Source organism: Tasmannia lanceolata, unplaced genomic scaffold (assembly GCF_043159265.1).
Source record: "Tasmannia lanceolata isolate RefF3 unplaced genomic scaffold, GAP_Taslan_0.1 ptg000002l, whole genome shotgun sequence".
In the NCBI taxonomy this organism is placed as follows: domain Eukaryota; kingdom Viridiplantae; phylum Streptophyta; class Magnoliopsida; order Canellales; family Winteraceae; genus Tasmannia; species Tasmannia lanceolata.
The window spans coordinates 36733641-36745067 of record NW_027518679.1 but is presented as its reverse complement, the minus strand read 5'-3'; the positions used below and the strand labels follow the sequence as shown (position 1 = coordinate 36745067).

At 44.6% G+C, this 11427-nt stretch overlaps 1 pseudogene; it reads right to left on the bottom strand.

Annotated features, from left to right (window-relative positions):
- Nucleotides 1–775: 775 nt before the first annotated feature.
- Nucleotides 776–1875, bottom strand: LOC143891312 (uncharacterized; annotated as a pseudogene).
- Between the last annotated feature and the right edge of the window lie 9552 nt (nucleotides 1876–11427).

Sequence of the window (11427 nt, the reverse complement as noted above, 5' to 3'; positions counted from 1 at the left end):
ATCATTAACATCACATATCATATAACGCTATGTTTTCTTGGCATTCACTGGTACAAGTAGAATGAACCAGGCAGGAAGCAGAAAAGTATCAGGTTTTCCTCAAAAGAGTGAAGTTCTACGATTCAACCCAAATCTATTAATGAGAAAAAGTATATATATATGATTATTTGACCCATGGAATTTAGAAACATCAGCCATAAAACTGTCCTTCATCATTCTGAAACTCCTCAAGATTTTAGATAGCATAACTCACTGTGTAAATATGCTAGTCAAGGCATGAATTGCGCAACCCTTTAGATATCACAATTATACAAGTAATAGCATGGCAGAGCAAACACAAATAAATAAAATGGCTTCACCTAATGGAAATACTAAGAATCTGCTAAAGTTACACAAGCAATAGCCAAGACAATGAAATAGATATACCTGTGCTGTTAGCACCTGGCGAAGGCCATGAACGACGAGTAATTAACCATAATACATGTCTGGAAAGCTTACCGGAATTCCGTTCAACACCAAGATATCACCAGATGTTAATGGGAAAGAACACTAAAGAATCAGCTAGAGGAACGACAAACTCCATCGATCCACTGCGATTAGAGCTATCAATAAGAAGGATGGACCACTTTATGACAGAACTCCTTGGGTCATACCTCCATTCGCCATCAATTTGCCTAACACTTGGTGGCTCTCAAAGTGCAACAAGATGGTTTGACTGAGCAATAGTGCCAGGCCTGAAAGAAATTTGATTTGTAAGAGATGATGAAAACTGGTATGTCATTATCCTCAGCAATCACTTTGCAACAGCTACAACATATGCATGCCATGCATCTTGTTGTTCGAAAGATGAAACCTCCTCGTATTTAACATCACGACCAACATCAAATTCCTCTGAGTTTTCGCTTTCTCGTGTATCCGGCATCTCTCGAATCCAAAAATGCACAGATCGGAATCCAGCCTCTTCCAAGCAATCCTTGATTTCTGGCAATGATCACAGCCTCCAATTATAGGAAAATGCATGGCGAAGTGTCTGCTGCTTCTTTCCAAGATGAAAGTGGAGGCGAATTCTTGTTGTGCGATTTATAATATCAAACTCAGCTTGCTCCCAGACATATGTAAAACTTGAAAATCTCCTTTTAAGCCTTAGCTTGCACTCTGATGAGGTGCCTCCGTATAAGTCCATGACGAATATACCACTTTTTCCAGACAAGGTGCCAAGAGTATGCTTAAAATACAAGATCAGATCCTTACGCCTTTGGAGGCAGCAACAGCTGTAATTGAAAGCACATACGATGTCTCTAGCTGGTAGTGAGCAGCTTTTTTTTTCTTAACCTCATAATCAATAGAATTGCCAGTGCTCGCTTGATTAGTAGATTGGGATTCAATAACCTCCTCAACAGTCTCTGCGCACCCTTCACGTCCATTCAAACTTATGTTTTCAACGAGATCTTGAAGTTTGTATCTCACAAGGCTGGCCTCAAAAGGTTGCAAAACATTTCTATGGAACAGGGATATTCTAGAATACCCATCAGGCCCGATCTTATTCACATTGTTTTCCAGACACCACGTAAGGGCCTCAAGGTCCAAATCAACTCCTACAGCAGTTCTTCTCGGATCAATACAGAGCCATTCTGTACTTAAAAGAGCAGTTCCACAGAAATCTTCTTGTAAATGAAGAGGCAATCTCCCGCCAACATGCAATAGAAAGAACTTCTGCAAATAGCTAATGTCTCCTTTCGGCGACTGGACAGATTTCTGATAGAGGAGGAATTTGGTAGGAATTGAATCGATTGGAATCAACTGATTTTCAGGGGCATTGTCGATAGATTTCTCAAGATCTACGATTTTTCTACTGGTGAAAAATAGAAAATCCATTTTCTTTCTCTAACAGGAGAAATGATAGATTCAAGAGAAAATTTTGGCCATGGTGATTACTGGCAGCGAGAATCGATACTCCAGTATTCAAAAATCAACGAGAAAATACATCGATTAGAATCGAAATATTCAACAAGAACCCTAATTTCAAACAAAAGAAAACCATTTTTCCTGCTCTGCTCTCTGTTTTTCAGATCTTGGTTGAAAATTGATTGAAACTGAATGAAAGTTATCAAAAATTAGGGAAAACTGAAATTAAGGATAGAGATGAGCAGATTTGAGCTCGAAATGTATGGATCTAGGGCTTTACTTGATCGGAGAGTATGATCGGAAAAAGTAAGAAAGGGGAAGAGATCTACACCTGGAGGTCAGAGATCCGGCGCCAATCTCACCGGAGAAGAGGATCTTTAATCGGAAAATATGAGCACAAGGTTAGGGTTTGAAGTGGAAAAATGGGGTTTCTCGAGATGAACTCTTCAAATCTGGAGATTAATAGCAGGCTTTAGGCCAAAGAAAATGAGATTTGGCCGGCCGGAGTTTAAGATTCCGGTGAATTTGGGATTTTCTCTCCTCTCTCTGCTTCCTCTTTTAGTCTCTTACTATTTATGTAGATATAGAAGAAATACCTTTATTGAAGCTCGGCCGGAGTTTGAAATCTCATCAGAGCTTGGCCGGAGAGGCGATCGAAGAGGGAGATCGGAGAAAATGGGTTTCTCTCTCGCTCTTTCTCAGATCCATCTTTACGAAAATTCGAGAGCTTAAAATGAGAAAATAAATCTATGTTTAAAGGCATTTTTCGGGTGATGATAATGGCACTACCAACTTGACGAGCGCGCGGTTCACGCGGATTTTGATAAGGCGTGCAAAGAAATCATGTCCTTTCTGGAATAAATTCGCCCCCCTCTCAGGATAAACTCACCCCCCTTTCTGGATATATACTATAACACTTCTTGGTTTCGTTCGCTAGGCAAACGCGCTCGAATTTCGACGAAATTTTATGGGGACCTAGCTGGGACCCTAACCTACCTTGGTGCGAAATTTGGGGTCCTAAAGCAATGGTTTGATAGGGTTTTACTCAATCATGAAGGGTTTAGGGTACGGTCAAAATGGGGTGTCTACACAGCCGCAGCCTTAAGGAACTCCTCTGAGCCACGCCACTCCTCCCGCGCCTTCGCCAGCTCCCGGGCGTGCGTTTACCGGGCCACCGCCAATTTGTCTGACGCACGACTTCTCCCCTCCATGGTTTTCCGGAGGTCTTCCCGAAGCTGAGCGACAGTATCATCAAAGGTCGCTCTCTCCGCCCGGGCTCTGTCCAAGTCCTCACTTAGCCGCCGGTTTCGCTCCGCAAAGGCACTTATCTCAGCCTCATCCTCGAGCAGGCACTGCACCATCCTCCTAGCGTAGCTCTGGGACTGCAAAAGCAACCTATCAGAAAATTTCCGACGTGCGTTCTCCAAATGGCAAAAAGAGAAACGTACAAACAGAAAACCGGCCGCCCGGTACTTACGCAAGATGTTGATTGAAAATACTGAGCTCCAAGGGCCCTGCGATCATAGCCCTCCAACTCAGCCTCGTCGCCAGGAAGGGCGGTCGTCACCCCCAGCTCCACCCCAACCCGGGGATTCGAAAGAACGCTATCCTCGACACCGATCTTCCAGTCAGGCTTAAACAGCTCTCCTCGCACCTGGAAGCTCTGCAGAGGAAGCACCACTCGTTCCCGAAGAAGTTTGGTCATAACTGCCCCCTCCATTCGGCTTGGCACGTCCTCCGCAAAGACAGGAGGACGCGCCACACGAATGACATCCCCCTGTCGAGCGCCAAAAGAGGCCGCCCTCTTGGCGGACGGCTCCGACTCCGAAGGAAAAAGCCTAGCCGCCCCCTTTTCTCCGACCGCTCGAACAGGGGGGCTAGAAGGCACGGATGCCGCAAGTTTTGCCTGTGACCGGCCCAACCTGGCCGCGGCCATGAAATCAGAAGGGATCTTCTTCTGACTCGTCAGACCCTTCGTCACCACTGCTACCCCTTTTCCCTTCCCAGCGTCACCGGAAGAAGACATACCTCCTGCCAAAAAAAAACGGGAAAACAACAACTGCTCAGAACGAGGGAAAGCAACCAAAAAAAAAATGGCGAAACAGAGAGAGAGAGAGAGAAAGAGGGGAGGGGCTCACCACGAGGACTGGCGAAACTCTCCCCCATTCCCTCGCCCGTACAATGGGCCCTCTTCTCCACAGCTCCCAGCAAGCCAAGCCTCTTCAGGCTCCTCTCCCATTTGAACTCGGAAACGTCGATAGCCTCCCCGGAGGCGAGCTTCCCCAAGTCAAACTTGCTATAGTCAGACTCGTCGGGGAGGGACTTCCTTCGCCACTCAACGGAGCGCCTCCAAGAGCGAGGAAAGCCCCAGCCAGCGTCCAACGGAGGGGTGATGAACACATACTCCTCCTTCCACCCTTTGATGGAGGAAGGCAAATTCGCCGCCATTTTCACCCGAGAACGCTGGGTCAGATATAACCAGCTATCCTCCCCCTTCACCAACGGGCTAAGGGCAACACAGGCCCGGAGCAGCGGAAGGGTAGGTTGAACCCTGTGAAGGCCCGCCTTAGCCACAAAGGCCAAGAGAGTACGCCAACTATTAGGCGCCAGTTGGGAGGGAGCCACCCGGTAAAACTCAAGGGCCTCTACTACAATGCCCAAGAGCGGGAACCTAACCCCCGCCCGAAAAGCCTCCACGTAGAAAGCTACCTCTTCCTCAGTAGTACCCCCACAAACACTCTCTACAAAGGAAGGAACCCTAATCCCATAATCATCGGGAATGTGGAACTCCCTCCTAATTTTCTCCGCAGCCCCTTCTCCCAAAGTGTTCCTGAAACACGCCACCTGACCAGGGCAAATAACGGCACCAGACCGAATATCCCCAGCCTCCGCCTCACGAGCAGAAAAAACTCAAGCCAGAGATTCCGAGGGAGCGGCCCCCACCGATGACCCAGAGGCCCCGGAGCTATCTCTCAACTCCGTGGGCTGCTACATATCCTCAGAGACGACGCCCCCACCCTCTAAAGATAACCGCCTCCTTTTTCTTGGTAGAGCCCTCTTCACCACCTCCACCGACTCAGAAGAAGGGCTCTGAGGTACAGTCGCAACAGACATTGTAAACTATCAAATCGCGGATGAAATAAAAGATACGGAACTCACCGAAAGAAGTTTGGTGAATAAGCAACGCGTGAAAAAACCGTCGCGGAGGAAAACCCGTTCACCCGAGGAAGACGAAGCAATAAAGTAAAGAATGAAATCCCCAAAAAGGCTTTAAAAGGGCTAGGGTTTAGACACGCGTCGTTTCAACTCCCGCCCTTTCTAAATCCGATGGGACACGAACACGTGGCGCCGATTGGGAAACCCAAGGGAACCGCCATAAGTCGAAGCGCCATACGGAAAGGACGTCTCTACCCCTACCCACGAAGTAACTTCCCAGCAAGCCATCCATAGACCCTCGCCCCGTTCGATGGCAAAAGGCTCGGGACCCGTCACAAGGGTCCGGCATACATCTCCACAAGATGGAAAAAACCACGTTCATAAGGAAAGGGCTCGGATCCCGTCACAAGGGTCCGGCATACATCTCCACAAGATAGAAAAAACCGATTTCAATGGCAAAAGGCTCGGATCCCGTCACAAGGGTCCGGCATACTTCTCCACAAGATGGAAAAAACTGATTTCAATGGCAAAAGGCTCGGGACCCGTCACAAGGGTCCGGCATACATCCCCACAAGATGGAAAAAACCACGTTCATAAGGAAAGGGCTCGGATCCCGTCACAAGAGTCCGGCATACATCTCCACAAGATGGAAAAAACCACGTTCGATGATGAAAACCCGACACAATGTACCACCGGGCGAAAATACCAAACACAGCGAAAAGGGCTCGAGTCGCGCGGGAAAGCAAACACGCAAGAAGAAGGCAAACACAAGATATAAGATTGTAACAAACGGACAAAGGAAACAAAAACAAAGAGAGCCATTCATAAACTACTTCCTTCTGGCCCACAGGCCTACAAAAAAGAAAGGGAAACAAGAAAACACAGCACAGGGCACGCAGGCCTCAGAAATCCCATAAAAAGAAAGGGATAGGCACGCAGAGAAACAAGGAAACACAAAGCCTAATCGGAGAACGACTCCTCTCCCGAAGGGTTCCTCTCCTCCTCCCAAGAGGTCTCCAGCAGGGGGTCCACCTCATATTCCAACAGCTGCTCGTTGAGAAGGTGAACCTTTTTCTGTAAAACCTCGTTCTCCCGCTTCAAGTCCTCGATCTCCTTGCCCATCTTCGAAACACGGCCGCGCAGTTCCGTTCCCTGATGATAGACTCGAGAGAAAAACGACCACTCCCTGGCGACGCGAGACCGAGACAATCTGTCCTCCCTAGGCAAGGAGGAAAGGCGAAGGGGGGGGGAGCCCGAGGAAGGACTTGGGCCTCTCCTAGCCTTCTTCCGACGACCCACGAGATCCTCCCCCGGATCGGAGGACAAGTCAGGGTCACTCGACGACTCCTGGAGGAAACGGGCCTTGCCCCTAACTCGTGAAGAAGAACCAGACATGTTACTAAAGAAGATACAAAAAGAACCCCTACTGAGAAGGAGAGAAGAAGAATGACGCAGCACCACAAAAAAAAAGGGGCACCAGGATAATTCCCTTCTTTTAAAAACTCGGGAAAGAAATCCTGGTGCCTCGAGACAACGCAACCTCCCTAACGACGCTGCCGCGTCCCGAGGACAGCGGCCGGATAAAACGGCACATCTCCTCGTACCCCGGAGCCCTCGTTAATATCCTCATCATGACTTCGCTCAAACCAAACGTTACTCCCTTGGCCCATTCAGTGGACCAAAGGAGTAAGGGGGAGTTATGATGGGGCACAAATACGGCTACGCTCCCAGGTATCGCCACCTGTCATCCATGCACGACCAGAGCCCAATCATCATGAAGAAAGATGTTGGAAAACGGCAAAGACCACACAATCATGACACGTGTCACCCTCTCGCCGCCCAAGCCTCATCATCACAAATTATGGAAGGAAATGACCGCCAAAGCCATGCGCGCCGGCAAAGCAAGAGGACAGCCCAATCCTGCGAAAGAAGGTTTTCTCTCCATAATGATGAAAGGGGTCGCGCGCCTCCCTTTAAAAGGGAGAAAAAGGAAGAGCAAGGGAGGCCCCTTTCGCTGAAAAGAGGACTTTACCCATTCTCCACTCCGGACACCGGAAAAAGAGGCGAGGCAACAACAGAGGAGGCTAGGAACCCAATCCTACTCTCCCTGCTAGTCCCCTCCGACTCACTCACTCACACACCCAGAAAAGAGCCCGCGTGCTGCCTCTGGTAACCCTGATCGAAACTCCCTTCCCCCTCTCGTTGTTCTTTATATTGATTGGTCGAAGGATCTGACTTGGGTGTCGAAATGGTCGTCCGGGACCCACCCCGGACCCCTTGACCCCCTTTGTTTGTGATTGCAGACTCCGCGGAGGCCCTCTACCGACCGCGTGATCGCAGACCCGGATTCAGACGCCATCAGTACCCATGTCGGTACTTTTCGTATGAATAAGACAAAGAAATTGTGAGAAAAGCATAGACATCTAATAGAGACATAAAATATCAGGAATATATTGACGATTTTACCCTCAAATAATTTCTCATAGATATAGATGTTAGATAGTAGCAAAGGGGTTAATAGTAAAAGAGTAATGCTGACGTGTAAATCTGAAATAAAAAGAAAAGAAATTTCTTTTTCCTCCCGCTATATTGTAGTATATATATGAGGAAAGTGAAGCTACACCGCCCGTGTAGCTAACTTTGCTACACCGCCGGCTTAAAATACAATGGGCCCACATTGTTTTGGCGATCCAAAGAATTCATTTGATTGGCCCTCACATAGATAGGGTGTCCACCAAAAATCAGCTCCATAGGTTCATCCCAACCCTACGATTTGTGGAGGCAAAAATGAACGCGTAAAAACCTTCACAAATTTGTCCATTTTTGCCTCCACAGTTTGAAGGGTTGGGATGATCCTATGGAGCTGATTTTTGGTGCACACCCTATCTATGTGAGGGCCAATCAAATGAATGGTTTGGATCACCAAAACAATGTGGGTCCTACATACAAGAACCAATAGGAAACGTTTTAACAACTTGAGCACACCATTTTGGCGTGCGCTTGAGCGCACCAACACTTTTCTCATATATATATATATATATATATATATATATATATATATATATATATATAGAGAAAACAGTTCCTACACATATGTGTAGATAAGTTATCTACACACTAGCTTAAAATACAGTGGGGGGCACATTATTTGGGTGATCCAAACCATTCATTTTTAAGGCCCTCACATAGATATGGTGTCCACAAAAAATCAGATCCATAGGATCATCCTAACCATTCGAACTGTGGAGGCAAAAAATGGACTAATTTGTGAAGGTTTAAAGACATCCATTTTACCTCCACAAATCGTAGGGTTGGGATGATCCTATGGATCTGATTTTTTGTAGACACCCTATCTATGTGAGGGCCTTTAAAATGGATGGCTTGGATCACCCAAACAATGTGGGCCCCCACTGTAATTTAAGCTAGTGTGTAGAGAACTCTCTACACATATGTGTAGGAACCGTTCTCTCATATATATATATATATATATATACATATATATATATACATGAAAAGGTTTCTGAGGTATCGCGCAGCCTGAGCAGCCCTCTAAATAGACCATCTCCCATGTTGTTTGACTCATCCAACCCATTCATTCTATAGGAGCTAACATAGGTAGGGTGTCCTTAAGAAATCATCTACATAGGATCATGGTAGCTGTTGATTTGTGGACTTGTAGAATGGACGGCTACAAAGTGGGCTTCTACAGATCGAGTAGTTAGGATGATTGTATGGAGATGGTTTCTTAGGAATACCCTATCTATGTGAGGTTCTATGGAATGAATAGGTAGGATGAGTCAAACAACATGGAGATGGTGTGTTTATAATGGCTTGCTCAGGCTGAGCTATAGCTGATGTGTTTGTATGGGATTTGCTAGGGACCATCATAGAAGGCATTTCGTGGACCAACTGTTGCATGGGAGAGCTGCCACATAGGCTCAAAAGACAACCAGAGTTTGTCATATTCATTTAATTCATCTGAGGTGGCTGCTCTCTGATGCAACGGCCAGCCCACGAAATGCCTTATGTGATGGTCCCCAGCAAAAAAACTAACCCCAAGTTGGAACCATTTCACCCAACCGTATTTATCATTCCTTTAATTTTGTAGTTTTTAGTACCGTATAAATGCAGTTGGGGGGACACGGATCCAACAAGGCACCCATGAAGTTGGGTTTTTTAGCATTTATATATAGGTGCAAGTATATTTTTTTTAAATATAATGGCGTCTATATGGTTCAATCATCCAGACCATTCATTTGTTGGGCTCGACTTAGAAAGTTTTGACCAAAAGAAAAATCTCCATAGCATGATCCTAACCCTCAAAGAAACAACAAATTACAGAAACCTCTACAAATTGGAGTGTTAAGATCATCCTATGCAGATGATTTTCAGAGAACGGTGTACCTAAGTCAGGCCCACCAAATGACTGATTTGGTTCATCAAACAATGTGGGCCCACATTGGTTGGATGATCCAAAGCATTCATTTGATAGGCTCTCACATAGATAGGATATGCCCAAAAAATCAGCTCCTTGGGATCATCCCAGCCCTTCAAACTGTGGAGGTTAAAAATGGACAGATTTGTGAAGGTTTTTTACCCGTCCATTTTGACCTCCACAAATCGAAGGGTTGGGATGATAATATGGAGCTGATTTTTTGGGCACATCCTATCTATGTGAGGTCCTATCAAATGAATAGTTTGCATCACCCAAACAATGTGTGCCCCACTGTATTTTAAGCCGACGGAGTAGACAAGTTATCTACTCGATAGAGTAGATACACCTCTCTCTATATATATACATATTAAAAAAAAACCTGCACCTACGTAGGAACACTAACAATTCAGCCTACTCTCGTAAGTGGAAATCCCGCCTACTCTCATACGTGGAAGAAGTGGAACCTATATCTTGTCATTAGGGTCTCACCGCTCCCACCAATGAGAGTATGCACACAAAAGTCGGCGCAGACCGCCAGCTATTTTCCGCATATTAAAGGGTGTTTTACTTTAAAGCAATTGGGTTAGCTCTTTCAATCATCTTTATTTAAACAAAATGAGGCATGTTCATTGAATCCATATTATATGTCCCTTCTTATAAGTTTTTATAAAATATATTCTCTATCTTCACATTTTACATAGTTTTATAGTGTAATTGACCTTTTTTGTGGGTGGGTGCATGATATTTCCCGAATTCATTAACAGGTAGTAGACAAACGGTGTATATGAGCCGTATGCAAAATTGTAAGTGATATTTCCACCCCTTCTGTATTTCCACCCACTTTTGTTTGACGTCACAAGCAAAGGAGGTAGAAATCAACATTTAAAAATTCTCCAAGTCAGTTATCAAGACTCTCCCAAGTCAACTCCATCATACCTTAGCAGAGTTCGAGTTTTACCCTGCCGAGTCAGTAAACTTCTTAGACTCAACAGAATTAGGCACTTTGGATTGCAGGATTTTTATTTATTTTTATTTTTTTGGCTCTGTTTCTTTCGACGTAAAAATGGATGTAAAATTTGTTTCATGTTTATTTTACGTTCATTTTTACGTTGAAAGAAACAGAGCCTTTGGAAAAGTTTGGAAAGCAAAAATATTTCTAATATTTCCTACTTTTTTACACAGAGAAGATAACTTAAATCAACCCTATTCAATTTTTATTCAGACGGATCTTCAATTAATGTGGTATCCTTCTAAATTAACTATAATCATAGCATTTCCTTTGAAATCGTGGAAAGACAAATTTTCAATCAGAAATCTTTTTTTTTTTACTCGCAATTCAAACAGGGCCCCTAGTTGGATTGCAGGACAAAACATTTCTAGTAGAAAAAATTCAAAGTCATTTTTTCGTCTCCACAATTTGAAGGAAAATGATATAATTATGGCCTATCTAGAGGGATATGAGTATAAATTGAAGGTCTCTCTAATTAAAATTAACTTGAACCTACTATGGTTCAAGTTAATATTTTTCATATGTGATCAAACTTGGGACATCCTCTTCTAGTGTATTTGTCACTACTCTTTTACATAGAGGACGCTATCCCAAGCATGGTTTTAAATTTCAACCGAAAGAGAAATATGCCGAAATTCATTATTTCTCCATTTAACAAATTTTGGGAATTTCGGTTCGAAATTTTGATTATGTGCCTTTTTTAATTTTAAAAAAAAGTCTTACAAAATTTTGGCCAAAATTTCGAACCAAATTACCAAATTTCGGATTTCACTGAAATATCGGTTTTCGGTGGGGTCCGAAACGGTTACCGAAACCAAAATTTTAAACCATGATCCCAATTAAGAAAAAGGGGCAAATATATCATTTCCCAAAAATGAATGTGTCAAATATTGATCGACACGAGTGAATTCACCAAGTTCGT